Source organism: Bos indicus, chromosome 11, assembly GCF_029378745.1.
Source record: "Bos indicus isolate NIAB-ARS_2022 breed Sahiwal x Tharparkar chromosome 11, NIAB-ARS_B.indTharparkar_mat_pri_1.0, whole genome shotgun sequence".
Lineage (NCBI taxonomy): Eukaryota > Metazoa > Chordata > Mammalia > Artiodactyla > Bovidae > Bos > Bos indicus.
In genome coordinates, this window is record NC_091770.1 from 76492181 (window position 1) to 76519078 (window position 26898).

Sequence of the window (26898 nt, forward strand, 5' to 3'; positions counted from 1 at the left end):
GGCTCCCCTGTCCCTGGGATTCTCCAGGCAAGAATACTGGAATGGGTTGCCATTTCCTTCTCCAATGCATGAAAGTGAAAAGTGAAAGTGACGTCGCTCAGTCGTATCCGACTCCCAGCGACCCCATGGACTGCAGCCTACCAGGCTCCTCTGTCCGTGGGATTTTCCAGGCAAGAGTACTGGAGTGGGGTGCCATTGCCTTCTCCAGCTCTGTTGTATCTGTTAGCTTTATTTCATTAAAAAAAAACCTGCCTCAAAACTCAGTGGATTAAACCAATTATTTATTAATATTTAGCTCACAATTATTTGGGCTTATTGCTTAGTTTTTCTGCTCTGAGGTAGTTATGTTGATCTTTTCTGGGCTTGTTTATGCCTCTGTAGTCAGTTGTCAGGTCACAAGGTCACAAGGTCACATCAGGTATTGGATGTGGCTGGATGGTCTGGGATGGCCTCTCTTACACATATGGCTGTTAATAGATTAATAGGGCAATGGGATTGCTGAGAATTTTACCTCCCATCACTCAGGTGGTCAGCTCAGACTGCTTCACATGGGGCTTGAGGCTTTCAAGAGCAGTTGGAGAGCATGCCTCTTTAAGGAAGTGATTTCCAAGTCTCTGACTGCATATGTTTGCTCCTGTCCCATTGACCAAAGGATGTCACATACCAAGCAAAGACTCAGTGATTAGAGAAAGTCAGCCTCTTGCTGGAAAAAGCTTCAGACTCACTTTACAAAGGGATACACATGTAGGGATGGTGAGAATTTGTAGCTACTTTTGCAATCTGTCATACTTGCTTTTGTAGTTACTTTTTATTATTACTTAAGTAAGAATATCTGACATGTGGTCATTTAGCTTCCCTTGAGTTATATCTTTGATTGATGCTCCATAGGAAAAAACAAACATCCTTATCATTCTCTATACTAACATTCAGACTTCCCTGGAAGCTCAGATGGTAAAAGCGTCTGCCTACAATGAGGAAGAGCCGGGTTTGATCCCTGGATCGGGAAGATCCTCTGGAGAAGGAAATGGCACCCCACTCCAGTACTCTTGCCTGGAAAATCCCATGGATGGAGGAGCCTGGTAGACTACAGTCCATGGGGTCACAAAGAGTTGGACATGACTGAGCGACTTCACTTTCACTTTCATACTAATATTCAGGATCCTCTAGGATTCCTCTGTGTACCTATCTTGTCTCATCCTCCCTTTACCACATACTACATGGGTTCCACTCATTCCAAACCACTTGCTATTCTACAATGTGTTATATTTTCAAAATCGTGTACCTTTTATATGTTACCTACTAGAGTCGGACTGTGAAGAAAGCTGAGCGCCGAAGAATTGATGTTTTTGACCTGTGGTGTTGGAGAAGACTCTTGAGAGTCCCTTGGACTGAAAAGACGTTCAACCAGTCCATCCTAAAAGAGATCAGTCCTGAGTGTTCATTGGAAGGACTGATGCTGAAGCTGAAACTCCAGTACTTTGGCCACCTCATGCAAAGAGTTGACTCATTGGAAGACCCTGATGCTGGGAGGGATTGGGGGCAGGAGGAGAAGGGGATGACAGAGGATGAGATGGCTGGATGGCATCACCAACTCGATGGACATGAGTTTGGGTAAATTCCTGGAGTTGGTGATGGACAGGGAGGCCTGGCGTGCTTCAATTCATGGGGTCGCAAAGAGTCAGACACTACTGACCGATTGAACTGAACTGAACCCAATAATCACCTAAGAAATTCTCATTCAGATGTCAAAATTCTGCTCACATTTTTATTCCTCCCTAAAAGCTTTTCTGACTCCTCCTTCTCTCTTGCAGGGTAAATTTTTTAATGGCTAATGACACATCTCATACACTTTACTATAAATGCCTGCATAGCTGCACATTTATATGCAACTGTGGACAGGAACTGTGTCTTCTCCATCTCTGAGGCTGTATCATTTGCAAAGTGTGTAGAATCAAGTAGATTCTCAGTTAATGCCTGGACAAATGAAGGAACACATAGCAGAATGACAAACCAGTTACAGGTCTTTCAATATTGTCTAGAGGCGAAGTTGAAGAAACCACCATTACACATGATATAGTATGTGAGGGACTGCTAAATATCTGGGGCATATTTGTGTGGTTATTTCCTTGACCTCAGATTTAACCCACTTTTTATTGTTGCAAATGGGTTTCATCACAGAAAAAACACTCCTTTCAGTCTTGGTGAAAATAAATCCTTTGTCTAAAGTAGACCATTCCCTGCTCTGAATCGACAGGACAGGGTCAACCATTTTCCAGATCCTGAAACTATGTTCTGTGCAAAAGCACATAACTGCTCTTACTAATGTTTCTGGAGAAGAGAATGTAGCCAGTGCGTGCCAGGGGACAGGCTGCTCTGTGAGAACGATTTATGATCTGTCAGGTGGGAACTTTTATGGTGCTGTGCTAAGAGACAAAGAAATTTTAGGAGCTGCTAGAAGCAACAAAAATATGCTTTCAAGCTTAATGAGGAGAAGCGATAGAATCGGGTTGGCATGTAGGGCTGGCTCCATGTGCTAGAGAAAAGCTGAAACGTTCTTTAGTGTTACATATTTTGATTTTGCTAAATTTGTTTTGGGCAGGATGAATATTTATGTCCTTGCACACTGAGCAGTAATTTCAATGTCTATCAATATAATGAGTTTTATTTGAAAATTGTGCCCTGCAAACAATTTTTTATGTACTTTTGTCATAATTTTTTCCCTTACAAAAGCATTGTTTAAGGAAAAGTAGATAATAAATCCATTCGTCATTGTCTTGGCTGAAGGAAGTAGCCATACACAGGCTGAATATCATTTTTATTTTACTGATTGGAAAATATTCCCAAAGAAATGGGCTTAAATGAAGTAAAGTGTTCCCATGCACAGTATCTCCAGATGTTTTTGTCTATAGTCTGTTGATCTAACCATTGACAAAGAGTGACTTTCTTAGATGGAATAAACTTCAGGTTGGAGAGTAAGAACAGATTGGAGCAGAGTGCAGTCATAAAACTTAGAATATATGACCGATGTTAGATGATATTATCTAAGTCAACCATATTAAGGATGAGATCAAAACATTTTAAGTGATAAACCAAAGTTCAAGTAGCTCAAATATACATCAAACATAAGGAATCAATTATTTCTACAATTTAGGACTATCCTTTGGTATCTTAATTAAGTGTTGGCAAAATCATATTTCTATAGTTATTCCAATCAGGTATCACATAATGCTCTCAACTTCACTATAAACCAGTGAACAAAATGACTAATTCACTAGAATTCATTTTAATGTCTTTGCAAGGCTGAAGTTTACCCAGATCACTGAAGTGAAAGTCGTTCAGTCTCATTTGACTCTGCGATCCTATGGGTTATATAGTCCATGGAATTCTCCAGGCCAGAATACTGGGGTGGGTAGCCTTTCCTTTCTCCAGGGGATCTTTCCAACCCAGGGATCCAACCCAGGTCTCCCACATTGCAGGTGGATTCTTTACCAGCTGAGCCACAAGGGAAGCCCAAGAATACTGGAGTGGGTAGCCTATCCTTTCTCCAGTGGATCTTCCCGACCCAGGAATAGAACCAGGATCTCCTGCATTGCAGGCAGATTCTTTACCAACTGAGCTACCAGGGAAACCCACTCAAATCAACCATAATTTATTATTTATACCATAATACCATAGGTGTGCATAAAATATTGTTGGTTGATTTAGAAAACAATGAAAAAGAAAGTATCAATACCATATAAAAAGTACATTTCTTCTCTTTTTATGGAAAAAAAAGATGGAATAGGCATGATTGATATTTTCCAGATATTGATACCATACATGTTTTTCCAAATAAAAATATGAAGATTTACACCCATCCATTCATATATCCATCCAAAAAAGCACATGCCTGTGTGTTTAAATTGTCCTGCAATGATGCATATCAGTGCTGGAAAATGCTTAACACTTTAAGGGAGTCGAGTCTGATCATAAACAACCAACTTGCTAAATGAAATCTTAAACTAAGAGCCCTGGTTATCCCCTTGGTTCAAAAATTCTTCTAGTGCAAATGGCTTTGCTCCATTTGCTGGTGACCATTCAAATGGTCCTAATGGAAATGCCTCAACCTTTAGGTTAATAGGTTGCAGAGGTTTTAATTCAGTATGTTTGTGGTGTTGTGGTGTAGTACAAAAATTTGTTGTTTTCACATTATCACAGGTGAAACTGAAAGTGAGGACTTTGAGACTTTAACTTGTTTTTGCTAACTTGAGAAGACATACTAGGTCGCAGATTAGAGATTTTTCTGTGTCCTCATGAATCATCATTTGTTTGGAAGAAGTAGGGCAGTAGTATCTGCATGCATCAACAGATGGATGGGTGGATGGATGGATAGATGGAAGGAAGGAAAGAAAGAAAGATAGGTGAATAGATAGATGGGTAGATAGATAGTAGGTAGATGATGGATAGATAGTTAGAAAGATAGGTAGGTAGGTAGATAATAGATAGATAAAGGGCAGTTTCAGAAGTTTGACAGCCTGAGTCTGAGTTCTAACTCTGTCACCATTTATCTCTGTGATCCTGGGAAAATTAATTAATCTCTTGCATCTCAGGTTTCCTGGCACAGTAGAGTTAATAATGGTACCTACCTTATAAGGTTGTTTTGCTAGTTAAATTAGCTGACACGAGGCGAGAGAGAATTCATTTTCATCCAAAAGAAAGAAGTTCAACTGAACTCTTCCAGGACTTCCTCCTGCATTTTTACCTCAATTTAGTTAATTTCAACATTACTCTAGAAGGAAGGAAATAAGAAGTCTTCAAGGAAATCTTTCCTGTGACCTAAGAAGGAAACAAAATGTGCAAGGGTGAGTCTTTGGACATAATCACAAAAGATTTACCTTTATGCAAGTTGATCCTTTTCTATTTTCCTTGCAAATCCACAGGTAGACACGTGCTCTTTAGAGATATACTCAAAGGGAGCTCCTCTTGAATGTCTGGCAATTATTTTCCCATGCCTGTGATCTTGTAGAGAGTTAAAGTAGTTGAGAGATGGAGCTATTGTGTTTGTATTTTTTTACAGGCTGTGATCCTGAGTCTGACATCTAACTCTGGTTGTATCACAGAGTAGAAGAAAGGGATTATGAGACTAGACTCAACAAAAGCAATATAGATATGTTTCTCCTAGGTGAGGGGGATTCTCTTTCTAAGATTATGTAGGGATATACTTTGAAAAATGCATCAGCAGATACAAAAGGATTTGCACTTAAAAGGAAGACAATATATTGTTTTTCAAGCAATCTGTCTCCTAAACAGTGCTTATTATTAAACAAAAACTTGTTAAGTGTGCTATAGTGGGGAGATATTGCAATTAATAACATTTTGGAGTATATCTGGTTTTCTGCAAAAACCTCACTAGATAGAACTCTATGAGAATTATATTGGATATTTGATTAGTACCTTATTTTGTTCATAATATAGGGTAGGTTATGTAACCAAGTTCCTCTATCCTTAAAATTAATTGAAAACTTAATTTGTATTGATGGGGTTTAATGGATATCAGAGTCTTCTGCTTTTGGAAAAAAAAATCATTTCTAATTTTCTCCATTACAAATAATTATGTGTGTATTTAATTGTTTTTTAGAAAGGCTGCTTCGATTTATATTTCAAGTAATAAGATGGACATTTATACACTGTGTGTGTGTCCGAGTCTTTGCAACACTATGGACTGTAGCCTGCCTGTGTCCTCTGTCCATGTGATTTCCCAGGCAAGAATACTAGAATGGGATGCCATTTCTTTCTCTAGGGGATTCTTCCCGACCCAGGAATCAAACTCAGATCTCCTGCACTGCAGGCAGATTCTTTATCATCTTAGGCATCAGGAAGCCCATGTGTTAAATAGATAGTTAGTATGAACCAGCTATAAAGCACAGAAAGCTCAGCTTGGTGCCCTGTGATGATCAAGACGGGTAGGATGGGGGAATGGGTTGGGAAGGAGTGGATATACATATACATATGGCTGATTCACTTCATTGTACAGCAGAAACTAACACAATATTGTAAAGCAATTATATTCCAGTTTAAAAAATGAGAAAAAGAAGTAATAAGCAAACATCCTTTTTAAAAAATTCTGAATTAGCTAGTTAAATTTTTTTAATGTCATTACTATTTTATTTGAAATCTATTCTTTACTGGTGAAGTAAACTTAGTTTTAGTTGATTGAGGATATCGAATTTGGAAGTGAAAATCTGATGCCAACTTTTATGATCTGCCTTAGATGCTTGACTTCTATGCCTGCTCGTTGGGCTTAAAAATGAGCCTGTCACCATCTGTCTGTATCTGCCCCATTTCTGTTACCAGGAGTCATGCATGGGTACAATCACGCAGACACCCCTTGATTCTACACATAATCAAGAGGAAAATTTAAAACCCCAGGAAAAAAGCTTTTCACAGAACAGGAATTGCATCCCCGATCTTTACATGCTAGAAACAGTCTTCAATTTTCTCCATGGAGATCTGCTTTATGTGTTATTTTGGTTTGCTTCTAACCCTGTTTTCTACTGCAAAAAGGCAATTTCTATTACTGGACTCTAGATTCGATGTGCAGTTAAATGCTACATCACAGCTGAGTTTTGATATTTCACAGTGGATGGGAAAAGTATTAACAAAGTTTGTGTTTTCCTCTGCACATAATAACCACTAATTCACGGGAGTTAGGGGTTTCAGTGGTCTGACTCTGTACTTCCAAAACAGCAGATTTTCTACCTTTTTCATCAGAATTTCATCCAAATACAGTGTTTTTCAGAAAACCCTCTGGTTTACCTATTTGACAGAATGTCAATCCCTTAGTCATTTAACTCAAGTGCTTTGAACTTCTGACCTCCTTGGATAGAGGGAAGCCATTAAAGACTCAAGGACAACAGTCAATTTGTGATCCCTTCTCTTCTTAATGAAGTTTTACATTTCACCATCTAGCTGTGCAATAAACTATCATGGTCTGTTCTCTGAGTTAGATAATTCTTATTCACACACACACAAAATCATCTAGAGGAGTCAGTAAAGTCCAACTGATACCTGCAAGTTTGTCTCAAAGATGGCAGTGGAAGGCATTTGTATCATGGCTCCTTCCTGGCCAAGGAGGTTCATTTTATGTATTCAAGCTTGTGAGTATAAAGGGGTCTTCAATATGAATCTACATTCTGAGTGATACAAAACAGTAAAAGATGCTTCCAGTTGAGGAGATTCAGGAACTGAGGGCGAACCCCAGACATGTGAAATCAGGAGGCTCAGACGAAATGGGAGGGATGAAGTGAGTATCATTCCTAAAGAGAGCAATTTTATTGTTGTTTTGTTTGTTTTTAGTACTCCCTCATTGAGTTCTCTGTGGGTGTCTCTCTTCTGCCAAACACACTAAAGTCTTCAAGGTCATCTCTAGACCTGACCGATTTGGATTATAAATGCAGGTTCACCAATTACTAGCTGTGTGACATCAACAAATTTGTTTATTTTCTTTTAATCCTAATTTTCTCATGAGTTAAAAAAAAAGATATAAGTATTATGATATAAAAAAAGATATAAGGTTGATATGGGGATTAAATATCATAATATGTATAATTGGAGCATAATAAACATTAGTATATGGGAGCTACTTTGAAATATTTTTCCTTTGAAGCTCTGTAACATCAAAATTACATTGTCCACAGGATCAACGTTATAAAAATCCTTTTTGGTTTTGAACTAAACTGGAGTAGAGTATATTAATCTATTTTATTGATTTATTTATCCTTTCAAATACCTGTCTTCATATTTGAAAGATGTATTTAAAATATGTCATAAAAAAAGATGATAGGAGGAAAACAAGTCATATCCCTTTGAAAATACAGTGTTTGGCACACAGTAGGAATCAAATAAATATTTGTTGAGTGAAGAAACATGTGTATATACGCTCAGGCACTCCACTCAGTGGAGGAAATTATGTATTTCAATGTGAGTCTCAAGTATATTATACAGGCAGAATACAATGATACAGATTTCAAGTCATCAGATCAGATACATGCTAGAAGAATATCCAGTTAAACCCAGAACATCTAACAAACTATAAGTTTGCTTTACTGAAAAATTAGTCTCCTAAAAGAAGGGGACTCCTCAACAAAGACCTGCCTCTGACAAGGAAGAAACAGTTTATGAATTGTAGGCTAAAGTACCTTAAAATAGGGAAACCGTAACACCCACAATTGATCATAGCCGGTGTAAAAGGAACTGGGCTTTTGGAATCTAGGCTGGATGAAGATAAAAAAATAAAAAAAAAAAAAACTATACAGGATTTCTTAATGGGAGTATTTAAGTGGAGACATGACTCGGTCTTGCAGGGAATATCTCAAAACTGAATTCGGAGTTCATGGTGGTAAATACTTTTGAGGAGCAATGCTGATGAACATTCTTCAGGATCCCTAGGAAGGTGCCAAGGAGTTCACAGGCAGTCAGATTTTGTAAAGTGCAGGGAAAAAGAAGTAAGGACAACATTCAGTTCAGTTCAGTCACTCAGTCTTGTCTGACTCTTTGCAACCCCATGGACTGCAGCACGCCAGGCTTCCCTGTCCATCACCAACTCCCAGAGTTTACTCAAACTAATGTCCATTGAGCTGGTGATGCCATCCAACCATCTCATCCTCTGTCGTCCCCTTCTCCTCCTGCCTTTGATCTTTTCCAGCGTTAGGGTCTTTTCAAATGAGTCAGTTCTTCACATCAGGTGGCCAAATATTGGAGTTTCAGCTTCAGCATCAGTCATTTCAATAAATATCCAGGACTTATCGGCTGGTTGGATCTCCTTGCAGTCCAAGGGACTCTCAGGACTCTTCTCCAACACCACAGTTCAAAAGCATCAATTCTTCAGTGCTCAGACTTCTTTATGGTCTAACTTTCACACCCATACATGGCAACTGGAAAAACCAGAGCTTTGACTAGCCAGACCTTTGTTGGCAAAGTAATGTCTCTGCATTTATTAAAATGCTGTCAAGGTTGGTCTTAACTTTTCTTCCAAGGAGCAAGCAAGCATCTTTTAATTCCAAGGCTGAAGTCACCATCTGCAGTGATTTTGGAGTCCCAAAAAATAAAGTCAGCCACTGTTTCCCCATCTATTTGCCATGAAGTGATGGGACTGGATGCCATGATCTTAGTTTTCTGAATATTGAGATTTAAGCCAACTTTTTCACTCTCCTCTTTCACTTTCAAGATGCTCTTTAGTTCTTCTTCACTTTCTGCCATAAAGGTGGTGTCATCTGCATATCTGAGTTTATTGATATTTCTCCCAGTAATCCTGATTCCAGCCTGTGCTTCTTCCAGCCCAGCATTTCTCATGATTAATCACTACAGATGGTGATTGCAGCCATGAAATTAAAAGATGCTTACTCCTTGGAAGGAAAGTTATGACCAACCTAGATAGCATATTTAAAAGCAGAGACATTACTTTGCCAACAAAGATCTGTCTAGTCAAGGCTATGGTTTTTCCAGTGGTCACGCATGGATGTGAGAGTTGGACTGTGAAGAAAGCTGAGCACCGAAGAACTGATGCTTTTGACTATGGTGCTGGAGAAGACTCTTGAGAGTCCCTTGGACTGCAAGGAGATCCAACCAGTCTATTCTAAAGGAAATCAGTCTTGGGTGTTCATTGGAAGGACTGATGCCAAAGCTGAAACTCCAGTACTTTGGCCACCTCATGCCAAGAGTTGACTCATTGGAAAAGACCCTGATGCTGGGAGGAATTGGGGGCATGAGGAGAAGGGGATGATAGAGGATGAGATGGCTGGATGGCATCACCAACTCAATGGACGTGAGTTTGAGTGAACTCTGGGAGTTGGTGATGGACGGGGAGGCCTGGTGTGCTGTGATTCATGGGGTCACAAAGAGTCAGACACGACTGAGCAACTGAACTGAACTGAACTCTGCATATAACTTAAATAAGCAGGGTGACAATATATAGCCTTGACATAATCCTTTTCCTGTTTGGAACCAGTCTGCTGTTCCATGTCTGGTTCTAACTGTTGCTTCCTTACCTGCATACAGGTTTCTCAAGAGGCAGGTCAGGTGGTCTGGTATTCCCATCTCTTTCAGAATTTTCCAATTTGTTGTGATCCACACAGTCAAAGGCTTTGGCATAGTCAACAAAGCAGAAAGAGATGTTTTTCTGGAACTCTCTTGCTTTTTCGATGATCCAGTGGATGTTGGCATTTTGATCTCTGGTTCCTCTGCCTTTTCTAAAACCAGCTTGAACATCTGGAAGTTCACTGTTCATGTACTGTTGAAGCCTGTCTTGAAGAATGTTGAGCATTGCTTTGCTAACATGTGAGATGAGCGCATTTGTGCAGTAGTTTGAACATTCTTTGGAATTGCCTTTCTTAGGGATTGGAATGAAAACTGAGGTTTTCCAGTCCTGTGGCCACTGCTGAGTTTTCCAAATTTGCTGGCAGAATGAGTGCAGGACTTTCACAGCATCATCTTTCAGGATTTGAAAGAGCTCAACTGGAATTCCATCACCTCCACTAGCTTTGTTCGTAGTGATGCTTCCTAAGGCCCACTTGACTTCCAATTCCAGGATGTCTGGCTCTAGGTCAGTGGTCACACCATTGTAATTATCTGAGTCATGAAGATCTTTTTTGTATAGTTTTTCTGTGTATTTTTGCTCTTCTTAATATCTTCTGCTTCTCTAGCTCCATACCATTTCTGTCCTTTATAAAGCCCATCTTTGCATGAAATGTTCCCCTGATATCTCCAGTTTTCTTGAAGAGATCTCTAGTCTTTCCCATTTTATTGTTTTTCTCTATGTCTTTGCATTGATCACTGAGGAAGGCTTTCTTATCTCTCCTAGTTTTTCTTTGAAACTCTGTATTCAAATGGGTACATCTTTCCTTTTCTTCTTTGCCTTTCAACATAGAACAAAGGTAAGTGCAATCTGGTAAAGGAAACTCCTAAGAATGATATGCACAATAACATCCCCCAAGGAGCTAAAAGTTGCAAGCAATGTTAGGCCCCCTCCTCCAAAACAGATGTCTAGTGCTTTCTCAGGAAAGGAAGATGACCTAGAAAGGGAGAATCATGCTACTTGGGAGTGACAAGTGAGTTCTCTTCTCAATCCTTTACTTCATAAGTGTTGTCTGTGCTTCCTAACACTTGCTCTAACTTCTTAGTTCAGGGATCTGGCCACCACTCCTGCAACCCAACTAGCACCTTATCATTTACAAACACCCACTCAAGAGACACTGTGCAGTTCTTCTTGCAGCAGCAACTTCCATTGTCCTCTGGTTCCTCTTCTATGCCAATTCTTTCCTCTCTAGCAAGTCTTGAAATAGGTTTGCATTTCTGTCCTGGACTCTCTGTCTTCTTCACCTATACTTTCTCTTGAAGACAAACCTTTCACAAGCCCATTATATCCATTTTTTTATGTCCAACTTACAGGTGTCTCTTCATTTTCAAGGAATTCAACAGTTCCTTTTAATTTCAAGATAGCTTTCAGTTATGGGATAGTTTCTTGAATTATATCATGGATAATTTCCTTTGGTCAATACTCTCTAGCCAAAGAAAGTGTATAATGCTTCTCATCTAGAATATAGGATCATTGAAGGCTTGCTCAAACAGAAATAAAGAAGTAAAGTATAAGTAAAGCAGCAGTAATTACTTATATAAGTTAGAAAAGGAGGCTATTTGGGTATTTTTGTGGTTTGAACAGTATTTTCTTTTCTCTCTGTGCTCTTCATGTTTATGGAGTAGTAGTATTTTTGTCCTGCTCTGTTATGGTCAGAGAACATCTTTGTCTGATGTTCATTTATTTATTTATTTTTGGTAAAATAATAGCCATCCCTTGGTATCTGCAGTACATTGGTTCCAGGGCCTGTGTGGATATGAAAATTCAAGGATGCTCATGTCCCTTATTTATATGGCATAGTATTTGCACATAATCTAAACTCAACCTTCTCTATTCTTTAAGTCATCTCTAGGTTACTTATAATACCCAGAGATATAATACCTTATATAATGCAATATAAATGCTATGTAAATACTTTTAAAAAGCAATGTAAATGCTTATGTAAAATGTTGAGTGTGAGGCAAATTCAAGTTTTGCTTTCTGGAACTTTCTGGAATTATTATTATTTTTTAATGTTTTGGATCTGAAGTTGGTTGAATCCATGGTTGCAGAAATAATGATATGGAGGGCCTACAATATTTATGTTTGACAGGAGAATGACATGGCCTGCTTGGCCAGCTGCTTTGCTGAGTGGCCTCCTAGCAGGATGAAGGCCCAGCTGAGTGTGCCAGCTCATTCTCTACTGCATTTCTGTTTCTCACTTTTAACTTATTTTTTCTTTTTTTTTTTTAATATTATTTGTTGTTGAGCAAGGTGGGCCAGCCCTTTAATTACCTTTTACTTTTTGTCTTGTCTTTGCTATTTTCCATCCTTGTCTGCTTCTCTTTTCTTTCTGTGAGATTTCATAGATTTAACTTGCATCTTTTCCAGTGAATTTAATCTTCAAGAGCATTTTGTGGCTCTCCAGACATTTCTTTTCATGGCATTCTGTTCTTGTTCCCGCATGGAATGCCTTATTTTTGTTGCTATAAAGACATAACATTTAGAAATGGTTGTGGCTTTGTTTTATCTAGTTTTATTTTTATTTGTTTGTTTTTATCTCTCAGAATTATTTCTCCCCCCTCATCTATTCTTTTATCAGTAAGTTTCTTCCCCGCCCCATTGATTCTTGTTTCTCCTTTTATATTTAGCAGTGAAATACTAAAAAAAGCTCTACGTGCATTGAGTATCCTTTTTTTCTTTTTTTCCCCCTATGATTGGGCTTCACTACCAAGTGATGTGTTTCAGCTATTTCACTGGAGTAATCATGACTTTGCTGCCTATAACTCTATTAATTGGGTTGACCCAAAAGTTCATTTGGGTTTTTCTGTAAGATGTTATAGGGGGAAAAAAAATCTGAATGAACTTTTTGGCTACCCAAAGTTTATTTATTTATTTAGGTTAGCTACTTAATTTTGTCCAAATCTAGACATCACGTTTGCCTGGCAGTATACAACTGACTTGCACAGATTAAGGGGAAGCCAGTCAGGTAGAGAAGCCTGAGGTTGCAAACTCAGAATGTGCATGTTTTTATCATTCTCCCTTTTCAACATGGTGTTTCTGTACCCTGTGTTCCAAATCCAAAGTCACGTGATAGGAAAGAGGAGGGACAGCTGCCCATTTTACATGATAAGTGACATGTGAGAGTTTCTTAGGACACCTAAATTCTTCTTATACAGACTTTCATCCAATTCTCTTGAGTCTCATTGGACCTTCCTTTTAGAAATTATTGGTCCTTTAGTATGTTTTGTCAACAACCTCAGATATGCAGATGTTACCACTCTAATGGCAGAAAGAGAAGAGGAACTAAAGAGCCTCTTGATGAGGGTGAAAAACAAGAGTGAAAAAACTCTTAAAACTCAACATTCAGAAAACTAAGACCATGGCAAATAGATGGGAGGAAAAGGGGAAACAGTAGCAGGTTTTATTTTTTGGGGTTCCAAAATCACTGTGGATGGTGACTGCAGCCATGAGATTAAAAGACGCTTTTTCCTTGGAATAAAAGCTATGACTAACCTAGACAGTGTATTAAAAACCAGAGACATCACTTCGCCAACAAAGGTCTATGTAGTCAAAGCTATGGTTTTTCCAGTAGTCATGTACACATGTGAGAGTTGGGCCATGAAGACGGCAGTGGAGAGTTGATGCTTTTGAATTGTGGTGCTGGAGTAGTCCCTTGACCTGCAAGGATATCAAATCAGTCAATCCTGGAGGAAATAAACCCTGACCTGTGATTTCCTGCGCTTCTAGATTTTGTTATCTCTTCCAGTAGCTTCTCTGATATTCACTTATCCATTCCAACTTTTCTTTGACATCTAACATACTGTATCAAAATTATTCATACTCATTCATACTGAAATGTATATGATTCATGGTGGGGAGTAGTGTGGGGAAACCAGACTGACCCTAAACTGATAATCCCATCATCAGATAACCTAATGGCATATTCAACACAATATCCCCTAACATACTGCTACTGCTAAGTCACTTCAGTCGTGTCTGACTCTGTGGGACCCCATAGATGGCAGCCCACCAGGCTCCCCTGTCCCTGGGATTCTCCAGGCAAGAACACTGGAGTGGGTTGCCATTTCCTTCTCCAATGCATGGAAGTGAAAAGTGAAAGTGAAGTCGCTCAGTCGTGTCCGACTTTTCGAGACCCCATGGACTGCAGCCTACCAAGCTCCTCCATCCATGGGATTTTCCTGGCAAGAGTACTGGAGTGGGGTGCCATTGCCTTCTCCGATCCCCAAACATAACAATGCACAAAAGCAATAGGACAAATCCAATGAAAATATGACATGTTTTGGGGTGTAAATGTGACACAGAACTTGTATAAAAGGAGAAGGTAATATAATCCATAGATTAAAATTATCCTGTCCTGGCTCAATTGTATCAAGTTTGAATAATGATTTTTAAAGTTTGTTAGTATTCTAATGAACCTGTCATCTTTCTTTGTGTTTGCCCTGGATCTGTGTCTTATTTAAGCAAGTGACCTTGTCTTTCGGAGCTCCATATTTCCCACAGCACTTTTTAGCACAGAGCCAGCCTTGTAAAATATCTTCACAAAGACTTATTAAATTAATTTTATTAAATCCCTCCTGGACTGCCCATTTGCCTTCATTAATTATGTTAGACCTAGAGGAGATGACCTCTACTTGCTGTCATGATTGAATTACATCTTAGACTTGTAGATTCTTTGAACAATACCATTTTTGAGGAGAAATACACTATCAAAGGTAGAACACAGTCATTTTTCAGATGAGGATATGAATATTTTTATCTTGCATGACTTTTTCTACCTCCCTCTCCCCAACACATATATGCACTCATGTCCTCCTCATACACTTTCTCTTATAATCATTTCTAGCTGCAAAATAATGGGTTTGGAATGAGAACAGAGATCTGCCTTCTCTGGCTTTTTCAGTTGGTAAACCACAAAAAAATATCAGTCTTAACTATTAGAATGCAAAATACAGATATGCCATGTCAAACTATTTTTTAAATGATAGATTTTCATTTTTTAATTACGCCAAGTATTTCTTCAGAGATTTAAGAGATTTTTAAGCTTTATGAGCATTAATGCCTTTGTGATTGTGTTTTGTTTGCCCCTAATTAAAAGAATCAGGAGCACAGTTGGAAGAGAATATTGATGCATCCAGGAAAACTTATGAAGGATGCAGCTACTTATTTTCTCCTTTTGTTTCAAAGATCAAAAATCGAGCACGTGGCAGCAATGAGGCAAATGTGTTACAATGGGATAATTGTGATTGTATCCTCTGCTCCATCATTCATTAACAACAGGATAAGCATGAATCCTGGATTTTGCTAATCTGATGGTCTTGGCTCTGTTTTCAGTAAACAGTATAAATTATTTCCAGAAGAGCTGTGGAGAAAAATGTGAGATATTATTGCAGAATCCAACACTCTCATAAAACTTACAAAATTTTTGTCTGGCCCAGGAGACACTAACTACCCATGTGTCTTCAGGAGCCCAGGGGAAGACATTAGACAGTCTCTCTTACACACAGCATCCTCATCTCCAGTTCTGGTTGCACCTGGATGAAAGAAAGTCTGCCAGCATTTCTTTAGCAGGCTTCCGGCTGTCAAAACAAAGTAGAGCCTCCTGGGGATGCTCTCACTTGCCTGCTGAGGAGAAAACACTGTGTTAAGTGTTTTACATATATTATCCCATTATATCCTTACAAAGCCTTTTGAGTAGGGTCTCCATTAAACAAATGGTGAAAGTGAATCTCAGAAAGGACTGCATTGTTAATAACATATATCTTTTAAATGGGAAGACCTGGACTCAAGCCTTAGTTCCTTGGTATCAAGGGCATCCCCAAGGGCTCAGAGGTAAAGAATCCACCTGCAATGCAGGAGACATAGGAGACGCGAGTTCAATCCCTGGGTCAGGAAGATACCCTGGAGAAGGAAATGGCAGCTCACTCCAGTATTCCTGCCTAGAAAATTCCATGGACAGAGGAGTCTGGAGGGCTACAGTTGAAAGGGTGGCAAGGAGTCGGACACGATGAGTGAACACAAACAGGAACAAAGCAGGTAGTATAATGCTTCCCAGAACTGATTTGTTGGTAGCATTAGCCCTAGAACCTCCTTCCATTTCATTCCTTTGATGCCCGAGGTTAACTGGTAGATAGTTTAGATATTCTAAGTGATGGAAAAAAGATTTTCTAGCTCACTGTGTGATAAAAATGCTGTTGTTACAGGATAATGCTGACATTTAATTAAAATATTATTAATGTTAGAGTTCAAGCTCCTTGGAGAAGGGATATTTGTTTGGTTCAGTGTGGTTCTTTGAGTTCTTGGAAGAGTGATTGACAAAACTCAAGAAATAGCTGTTGAATGAATGCATTTTCTGGGTTGAGATGACTTCCCATGCCAACATTAGGCTGCCCACCATTATTTTTGTTTTGTTACAAAAAGAAAGGTTGCACTTTGGAGGAATAAATGAACCTTTTAGAATTCACTGAGAAAAAAAAAATAATAGAAGTTCCTACAAGCCACAACTAAATAGATACAAAGTCTCCAGCTGCTCTTTCAGAGTGGTTCACCACTGGTTATAAACTATAGGCATTTCTGCTTCCAATCCACTAAAAGCATTCATTTTTCTTCAGAATAAGTTTTAGTCCATTAATCAAACCCCTACCAGCAATAGTTTGTGCTTACATGGTAGGAGGAAAAGGATGCCTTGGTCTAAAAACCAGGATGCTAAGTCTGCCCAAAGAAACAACTTCTTTTCAGAGAAGTTGTTTGTTCCTTTCTAGTTAATATTCCTCTAGTAAAGATGAAATTCAAAGAGATATCTGACTTCCACAGGATTTCAGTGGCTGCTTTGCTTGTCTATGTATGTTTAAAACCAAGAGAGAGGATAACATTTTTTTAAAAAATGATAGAAAGCCATAAAATAAGCAGAAACAGAGTTATGCAAGTAAAATGGAGATGACAAGATACAGAAGATAGAAAGAAGGTAAGCTGACAAAAAAGGGAATTCCATTATATGGCAAAGGAAATGAGTCTATAGGTTGACTATTATGACATGATTAAAAATATTACATGCATTGAAAAAAAACAACAAAACAAAACTGTGGATTCATGAGTCAGGTCATACTTTCAAAAAACGTCTGAACTGCACAGCCATCTATTCAATACCATCACCTGGTCACAGTCGACCCCCTTGAAGTCCTGGTGTCCAGAGGATATAAACAAAAGCAAATATCAATCCTCTTAAATATTTTCACTCTTTTCCTGATTTGTAATTTTCACAGTGATCCCTTTGCTCATGTGAAAAAGAAATACTTGAAATGCATAGTATTACTGCAGCAGAGGAAAGATTGCAGATTTTCCTTCTAATGCTAGCATGCAGGCTTCACAATAATATAGGTAGTTTGATCATTTATATAATCATTATTTTTAAGGGAGCAATTCAATTCCCAAATTAAAGAGCTGATGTATATAAACAGATATGATGATCCCTTAACACTCTCATTGAGAAGTTACTTTTTAATTGCTTTGCTTATAATTTCAACTTCAAAGCCAGTAATAGCTTTCGAATTAATAGCTCATAGCCCATTTGATACACTGATATTTAATTAATGAGTTCATAATTCCAGTGGCACATTGCCTTTCTGACAGCTCCTCCAGGTTGTTAGTTTCCATATTGCTGACTGTTTGCTAACGATTCTTAGGGAGGTCATTTTGCCAATGTAATCTTTTCAGGCTGGAGAGTGAAAAGAATGGTCTCAGTCAGAGAGAAAGTTGTCTCTTTGCTGCTTGGTGAAGTAGCTAGCTTTGATAGACCTCCAGGACTAGCTGAAATTTCACATAGCTTTTCTTAGAACATTAGGACTTGTCCAGACTGATGTTAAATAATTGTACTTCTGTGGGGTTTGGAGATGGGGAGGGAAATGAACGAGTCCACTTCTCTGCCTTTTTCTTTTTTTCCAGAAGCCTTTCCAAACCTTCCTATAACCTACTACTGCTTTTCCTTCTCATGGCTCTCCTAGTCATTTTGCAAGAGTTGACAAACTATTGGCTTTAAACAAAGAAAGTGTTTTAGATTTTTTTAAGAATTGTAACAAACACACCAGAAATGATGGAAATCACACGAGCCCTTTACAGTAAAAAAAACTTGCTGACCCCTACAGGATAATTAACACTTGCCATCGGCTTTTGTAATTGAAATCCTTCCCTTGGGCACGCCTGGCCAGTTTCCCTCTTCAGTTCACAGTGTTTTCTCTAGGTGTTGACGACAATGATGAGGCTCTTCTAAGACTGGCCAGCCCTGCTCCCAGGCTCTTACTGTTCAGGAGGCAGTCAGCCATTCCTGCAGCTACCTAGTATTCGTTATCCCTTTCTAGGCAAATTAGCACCGCGTTTAGTATTGTGGCCCCTTGCAGGGTTTCCCAGTAGAGTCAAAATCTCTGACATTGAATCTCCCTCTACAAAGTCTCACCCCACCCCCACCCCCCAAAACAAATCCGCAGTTATGACTCCTGGTATTTGGCCTATCCTTTGAAATCAGCTCTGCTGCATTTAAAATGTTCATCTTCCAGAGAACTTGATTGAAGATCTGTGACTCTGGAAAGATCCCTGTCCATAATCAAGAACTACTCTCCTGTTACCCACCAGGAGTTGGTCGCTTACCAGAAAAACCCAGGGTGAGAGAGAGGATGACAGAACAAATACTGAAAGAGGAGCAAAGAATCACACCTTAGTGTGTATCTTCCAGTTCCCCCAGTGGAGAGTTAATTTATCCAGATATTTTTCACTAAGAGATCTTCATGGCAGAAAGGAAAGAGGTATTGATAACAAAGGAACAGAGGACAGGAAGCAGATACAAACACGTCTATTTCAGTATGTAACTGAGGGCTGGCCCTGCCAGAATATTATAGATTGCCATAAAGTTAGAAGTAATTAATGATAATTGAAATAGCTGTGAGTTAGTAGTAGTATTTGGATTATTCAGATAAAGATAATTATAATAAAATTAAGCACTACAAATAGTGATTGCATTAATGATTTTAATGATTGCTTTAATAGTGCACTGGAAATAGGTTTCCTATAAATGAACTAATAATATTAATGATAAAATAGTAATAGCTACCACTTATTAAGTGCTTACCCTACATCAGGACCTGGGCTATGTAAGACATTCTCTTAACTGATTAAAAATGTTGTGATGGTGTGGATTAATGAGAAAAGAGACCCTCTGTGAGTTTTGAGAGAGTTTATGCCTAGACAATTTTCAGAGGAAAGAATTAGCTGAAGAAAGGTTTCATTAGAATTCTAAATATGAGGACTTTCCATTATAAAGACAGCGCTTCTGAATCTCATCTTCCTAAGATCTGTGAGGAGAGAAATTTGAGACGGACTCTGGGCACTCTCTGTGGAATCTTATGCAGGGAGCTCATTTCCACATGCACGGATAGGAGGCGTGTGCGACACACACAACCTTAAAAGGAGTTTCCCATTCAAACTATAGCAAAAGTCATATCGCTTTGTCCTCAGCCTGGCATATTTAAGTCTGTCATCAGCTTCTGAAAATGGTGAGCGCTTGTGCAAAGGCAGTTCAGGTACGTGCAATTATATATAAAATTGGTGGCAAATAAGCCTGCTGAAAAATGAGAATCTACTTTATGTATTGATTGTCCTTGAACCTGCCTCTAAAGATATTGCATCAAAAAAGAGATCAAAAACCAATAATAAAAGGTACTCTTTATTGAGTGTTTAGAATGTGTAAAGATATTGACAAGCATTTGGTGTATGCTATAGCATTTGAATATAGCATATTACCCAATATGATCCCCAATTAACTTCTAAGGTTACCGAGGCTTAAAGAACATTTTTGCTTTCTCCAGTGCCATGCAGACAACATGCAGTATAACTGAGATTTCGGTAAGCAAGTATTTATAGGATTTCTTAGCTATTAAGCTATTAATTTTTAATTTGGTAGTTTGATACTATGTCCCTTTGTGTGTGTGTGTGTGTGTGTGTGTGTGTGTGTGCATGCGCACGCACGCATCTTTGCATTATGAGCCACAGAGAACAGGGGCAGCTACTCTCACAGCTGCAAGTGGTGTTATGCATTTAATTAGCACATGCTTTGATGACGTTGATAGCATGCAGCATTTTCCTCTTTTCTGCCCTGATCTTACCTATCAACATGGATCAAGATCCTTCCTCTTTGTTCTATTGGGAAACTAACCCTGAGGAATGTCTAGAAAGGAAAATCATTCGTCTAATTTCAGTTTCTCTCTCTCTGCTTTTGTTTTCTCTTTTTGTCTGTGAGCACAGCCAGCTGTCTAGAAGTTTGAAGATTCCAAAGCTTTCCTGTCTATTGAGTTAAAAATCTTTCCCCTCCATTTAGTCTGTGAACCAGAGTCTTTTTCTAATCGAAAGCCTTATAAAAAGCTAATAGATAGAAAAAGTGTTTGTGCAACTGTGCAACTACTATTTATTTTTTATTCCACTCAGACTTTGTTCAACACACCATGGTTAAGAATTGGGTAAAACCATTAAAGTCATCATATACCTTAATAAAAGCCTAGCCATTAAAACAAAGAGAGGTTATTTTTAAGCCCTCTGAAGGTAATTTTTAAAATGCCTTTTCCTTCTCAGGCTACCCTGGTAGGTCAGACAGTAAAGAGTCTGCCTGCAATGCAGGAAACCCAGGTTTGATCCCTGGATTGGGAAGATCTCCTGAAAAACGGAGTGGCTACCCACTCCAGTCCTCTTGCCTGGAGAATTCCACGGTCAGAGGAGCCTGAAGGGTTTTATAGTCCATGGGATCACGGAGAGTCAGACATGACTGAGTGACTAACACTTTCACTTCCTTCTTAAAGGCACATTTTGTGAGCATCCTAGGTTTTTCCTCCTCACAGAATCAGGTCAAGATGCCCACTGTATGGACACCTTTGTTTGAACAGTCTCACTGAAGACCAAGTGAGGTTCTGAGCAAAGATCACTGAAAATTTCCATTACTCTTAATGATCTTTTGGAATGTATAATACCTTCCTTTCATTTTCTTTTCTTTCTTCTTTTTTTTTTTTTGGTTTATGGGATGGTAGCTTGCAGTTGGCAAAGTGAATCAGAGGAACACCCAAAGTTAAATGTGTGAATAAAATACAAGAAAAACATAGTAATGACTAATAAGATGTAAATGCCAAGAAATTTTCTTGTCTTTTAAATTAGACATCTGTGCCCTATTTTTACATGTTCATCATCATAAGCGCTTTAGCATGTTTTCCCCAATCTGTCAGCACAGACATATTCTGAAGGCCTTGAAGTTTTAACACCTTCATTGCTACAGAAATGCCCTGGCAGCCACTCTTGTGGAACATCTGCTGAAAGCAAGAGATGTGTGAGGCAGAATCCACCCTCCAGTGCTTTGTTAGAGGGGTTGGCACAGTTCCATGTCTCTAATGAAAGAGAGAACTGTGTTTCTGGGTCATGTCTGCAGGAAGAGAGGCTTGGGGGCCACCACATCTCCCTGACAAGCATCCTTGTCATAAGGGTTCACCCGTTCAGAACTTGGCCTCGGGTCTACACGGGAGAAGGAGGGCAGATGAAGGGCTGTATCAACACTGAGCTGCCTTGAGCCCACACATGTTTGCACAGCTTGTAAAGCAGCAAGACTGTGGGCTTGTGGAATCTGCAGAGAAACAACTGGTCTGTGCTCACATCTGGCCGGGGAGGTGCTGACACTCCACTCGATAGGCAAAGATGATGGCAGGAGTTTTAGGAGCATGCTCTGCCCTCTAGGACGAGCCTTTGTTATCGTTGTTCAGTTGCTAAGTCGTGTCCAACTCTTCATGACCCCAAGGACTGTGGCACGCCAGGCTCCCCTGTCCTCCACTATCTTCCAGAGTTTGCTCAAACTCATGTCCATTGTGTCAGTGATGCTATCTAAACATCTCATCCTCTGCTGCCCTCTTCTCCTCTTGCCCTCAATCTTTCCCAGGATCAGGGTCTTTTCCTGTGTGTCAGCTCTTCACATCAGGTGGCCAAAATATCAGAGCTTCAGCTTCAGCAACAGTCCTTCTAATGAATATTCCAGGTTGATTTCCTTTAGAATTGACTGGTTTGATCTCCTTGCAGCCCAAAGACTCTCAAGAGTCTTCTCCAACACCACAATTCGAAATCATCAATTCTTTGGTGCTCAGCCTTCTTATGGAACAACTCTCAGATCTGTACATGACGACTGGAAAAACCATAGATAGCTTTGGGTATATGTACCTTTGTTGGCAAAGTGATACTCGAGAGCAAAGGGTTTTTGGAGGGTTCCCACAATCCCAATACTCCCCAAACTGCTAGTTCACCTCTCTGATGCCTCAGAACTTACTCCTCTCCACCACACTCAGAATTAAGTTTGTCTTTGAGTAGTGAGAAAGTGTTAGTCACTCAATCATGTCCAACTCTTTGCTACCCCATGCACTGCAATCCACCAGGCTCCTCTGTCCATGGGATTGCCCAAGCAAGAATACTAGAGTGGGTTGCCATTTCCTTCTCCAGGGGATCCTCCAAACCCAGGGATGGAACTCGGGTCTCCTGTTTGACAGGCAGATTATTTAACACGGAAACACTGGTAAAGAATCCAACTGCAATATGGGAGACCTGGGTTTGATCCCTGGGTTGGGAAGACCCCCTGGAGAAGGGAATGGCTACCTACTCCTGTATTCTGGCCTGGAAAATTCCATGGACTGTGTAGTCCATGGGGTTGCAAAGAGTTGGACATGACTGAGCAGCTTTCAATTCACACCTGGGAAGCCCATGGCTTTTGTTACTGGAACATTATTGACATATCAATATCACTTACAAAACAAATCTCTAGCCACAAGCGTTAGTTTCTGCAAAAATCCCCTGTTCAATAATGACTCATTGAATGTATCTGTTGAACATTTTACGTCATAGCCACTGACATTAATTTAACCATCAATCTAGTGACTTTCTTTTCATTTTATAAATGAAGAAACTAAGGCAGAAATAAAATTTAGTGACTGTCACAAAGTTGCCTAAGAGAAATATATATATATATATCATGTTGGAATAGAAAAAGAATAGATTCTGTTATAAATGAAATTGGGAGTCAGGCAGCCCTGAATATGAATCCCAGTTTTAGGAACTGGGACCTAAAGCTCTGGGACTAAGCTCTGTGACCTTGAGTGAGTGACCTTGAGTTACTTCAGCTCTCTGTGCTTGTTTCTGCATCAGTTATATAGGGATGAAAATAGCCTCTTTTCAGAGTTGTTATGAGACTAAAAGGTTACATGTTATGAGACTAAAAGGTTTATGCAACTGGCTAGGAATCAGTGCACAAACCACATAGAACAATTCTTAACACGTGGCAAATGTTACGTAAATGTTTGTTTGTATTAGAAATGGCAAAGCCTGGATTTAAACTCAGGTCTCCCAGGCCTTCGTGTTTTATGTCCTGTCACCTGTTACACTATCATCTCCACAAAAGACAATTACACAGGAACAAAGAAAATTTTGTCATTTATGCTTTTCTTTTTTAGGCACAATTGAAGCCGATGACAATGTCAAGATATATCCAGGGACAGTTATTCGTATTGATCATCACCCTCTGTTCAAGAGATAAAAGCAGTTTCTGGAAATGACCTCAGCATAGCTTAGGAGAATAAAGAAGTCATTTCCATACTCATGAGGTTTAGTCTGGTGATTGGGCCTTCTCAGAGAACTTGGTTCCCTCACCTTCTCATGAAACTTTCTCTCACCTCTCCAGCCCATTTGTTTGAACTTTGTTTACTACACTGAATATCTTAGATATGAATATTTCAATATTTTGAAATATTCTTTCAAAAGTATTTATTGGACTTCTGTTGTGTGTCAGGCACCATTTGGAGCACTGAAGACAGAGCAGAGGGAAAAAAAAATTTAAAAAGCCTTCTGCTTTCATGGAGCATACATTCTGTGTGTATGTGATGGGAGCAAACAAAATAAATGCATAATGAGTTAATAGATTGTATTTTTGTATTTTGTATTGTATTATTTTGTGACAAATTATCATACCCTGGATAGCTTTATAAAATGGAAATTTATTCTATCACAGTTATGAAAGCTAGAAATTCTGTATTACTGGACCAAAATTAAGCTGTTAGCAGGACATTCAGGGAGGTTATGTTCTTAGTCTCTTCCAGGTGATAATTACTGCTAGCATTCCTTGGCTTGTGGCCACATCAGTTTCTGCCCGTGTGTGTGTGTGTGTGTGTGTGTGTGTGTGTGTGTGTGTGTATGTGTGTAATCTTCCTCTGCCTCTGTCTTACATGAGTGTTTGCAATCAGGGCCTACCCCGACAATCCAGGATAATTTCATTACAAGAAATTTCATTTAATTATATCTGCAAATCAGATCAGATCAGATCAGTTGCTCAGTTGTGTCCAACTCTTTGTGACCTCATGAATCGCAGCACGCCAGGCCTCCCTGTCTGTTACCAACTCCCAGAGTTCACTGAGACTCACGTCCATCAAATCAGTGATGCCATCCAGCCATCTCATCCTCTGTCGTCCCCTTCTCCTCTTGCCCCCAATCCCTCCCAGCATCAGAGTCTTTTACAATGAGTCAACTCTTCGCATGAGGTGGCCAAAGTACTGGAGTTTCAGCTTTAGCATCATTCCTTCCAAAGAAATCCCAGGGCTGATCTCCTTCAGAATGGACTGGTTGGATCTCCTTGCAGTCCAAGGGACTCTCAAGAGTCTTCTCCAACACCACAGTTCAAAAGCATCAATTCTTCAGTGCTCAGCCTTCTTCACACTCCAACTCTCACATCTATACATGACCACAGGAAAAACCATAGCCTTGACTAGACAAACCTTTGTTGGCAAAGTAATGTCTCTGCTTTCCAATATGCTATCTAGGTTGGTCATAACAAAATTATATCTGCAAAGACCCTACAAATAAAGTAACATTTACAATCCTGGTGTTTAGGACCTAAGATCTCTGAGGTGTATTATTCAGCTTACTACAGATAATATGCCTGATAACAATGCATATTCTGCAAATAATATTAACCAAGGGACAAGAGATAAAGAAGAATAATTCGGAGCTAGGAGATGGGGTTCAGTTCAATTCAGTGACTCAATCACATCTGACTCTTTGCGACCCCATGGACTGCAGCACGCCAAGCCTCCCTGTCCATCACCAACTCCTGGAGCTTGCTCAAACTCATGTGCATCTAGTTGGTGATGCCATCCAACCATCTCATCCTCTGTCGTCCCCTTCTCCTCCTGCCTTCAATCTTTCCCAGCATCAGGGTCTTTTCCAATGAGTCAGTTCTTTGCACAGAGGGTAGAATGAAACAACTAAGCAAAGCCTATCTTACGTAAAGATAGTTTCTTTTAATAGGTGCTAAATCATGGTGTTGATTATCTTAATAACTAGTCAACTGAATGAAGATTTATCAGTTGCCAATAAGAAAAGTGATTGGGCTCTATGGTCCTGTGAATGATACTAAAAGCCTATTAGATGTTCAGTGCTTGCTCACACAGGATAATTTCACTTCAACCTGTTTCACCCACTGATTACAATGAAAAACTCTGAATGAAATAGAAAAAGGGAGCTCTCTAAGGACTCAAATTTTATGTATACTAGGCTGATTGAAATTGTCTCACATCTCACTGATGCCCTGTTCATTTTTTATCAGATATTTTCCTCCCTGTGGGTTTTACTTTGGATTGTTTTTATTTCTATGTCTTCAAGTTAATGAATTATGTTATTCTGTAGTAGCTAATCTGGTCTTAATCTCATCCAATGTAATTTCCACTTCAGACATTGTACTTCTCAATCGTACTTGATTTCAATCTTTTTTATATCTTTCATGTCTCTGTTTAACACATGTTCAAAATTTCCGTTACCTCCATAAACACAAGAAATACAGTCATAATCATTATTTTATGCCCTTATTTGCTAACTCTTTGTGTCATTTCTGAGTCTCTCTTTACACTTGGGTTGAATTTCCCTGTTTATTTGCATGACTGTGAATTTTTGACCCAATGTAAAACATTATGAATTTTGTTGTGCCAAATATTTTTGTAGTCATAGAAGTATTCTTGAACTTTGTTCTGGGATGTATTTTAGTTACTTGGCCATAGCTTAAGCCTTTTGAAACTTGTTTAAATTTTGTGATGGCATGGTCAATGTGGCCATTAGTATAAGGCTATGAAGCTGAGATTGGACCTCTAATAAATTATACCACTTCATGTTACACCCTTTCCTTGATGCCTGGGAAATTTCATAGTTTTTCCATCCAGATGGTGAGAAGACAACGTGTTCTTTGTTCTATTGTGAGTTCTGCACATCTTCTTTAATTATTTCTGGTTTGTGTCTTTTTCCCCCCAGCTTCAAGACATTTTTTTCACAGGCATATGTTAATCAATACCTTGTTCAATACTATGGATGAACTTCTGCACTGTCCTCTCTCTCTCTTTCTGTATTTGTGAGGATGTGTATGTTTGCATAGAGGTCCACTACTCTATCTTGCAGACTCAAGTCTCTACCCTCCTGGCCTTCTTGAAGATTCATTTTAGTCTTCTCAACTCATGGAGACTGCCACCCTCTGACTGGGTTCTTTCTCATCCTGCAGCCTGCAAACTATCTCTTATAGTAAGTGACAACAATCCTAGAGTTCAGCTTGTTTATTCCCTTATCTTAACAATTGATAACAACTGAACTGATCAGTTCAGTTCAGTTCAGTCACTCAGTCATGTCCACCTCTTTGCGACCCCATGAACTATAGCATGCCAGGCCTTCCTGTCCATCACCAACTCCTGGAGCCT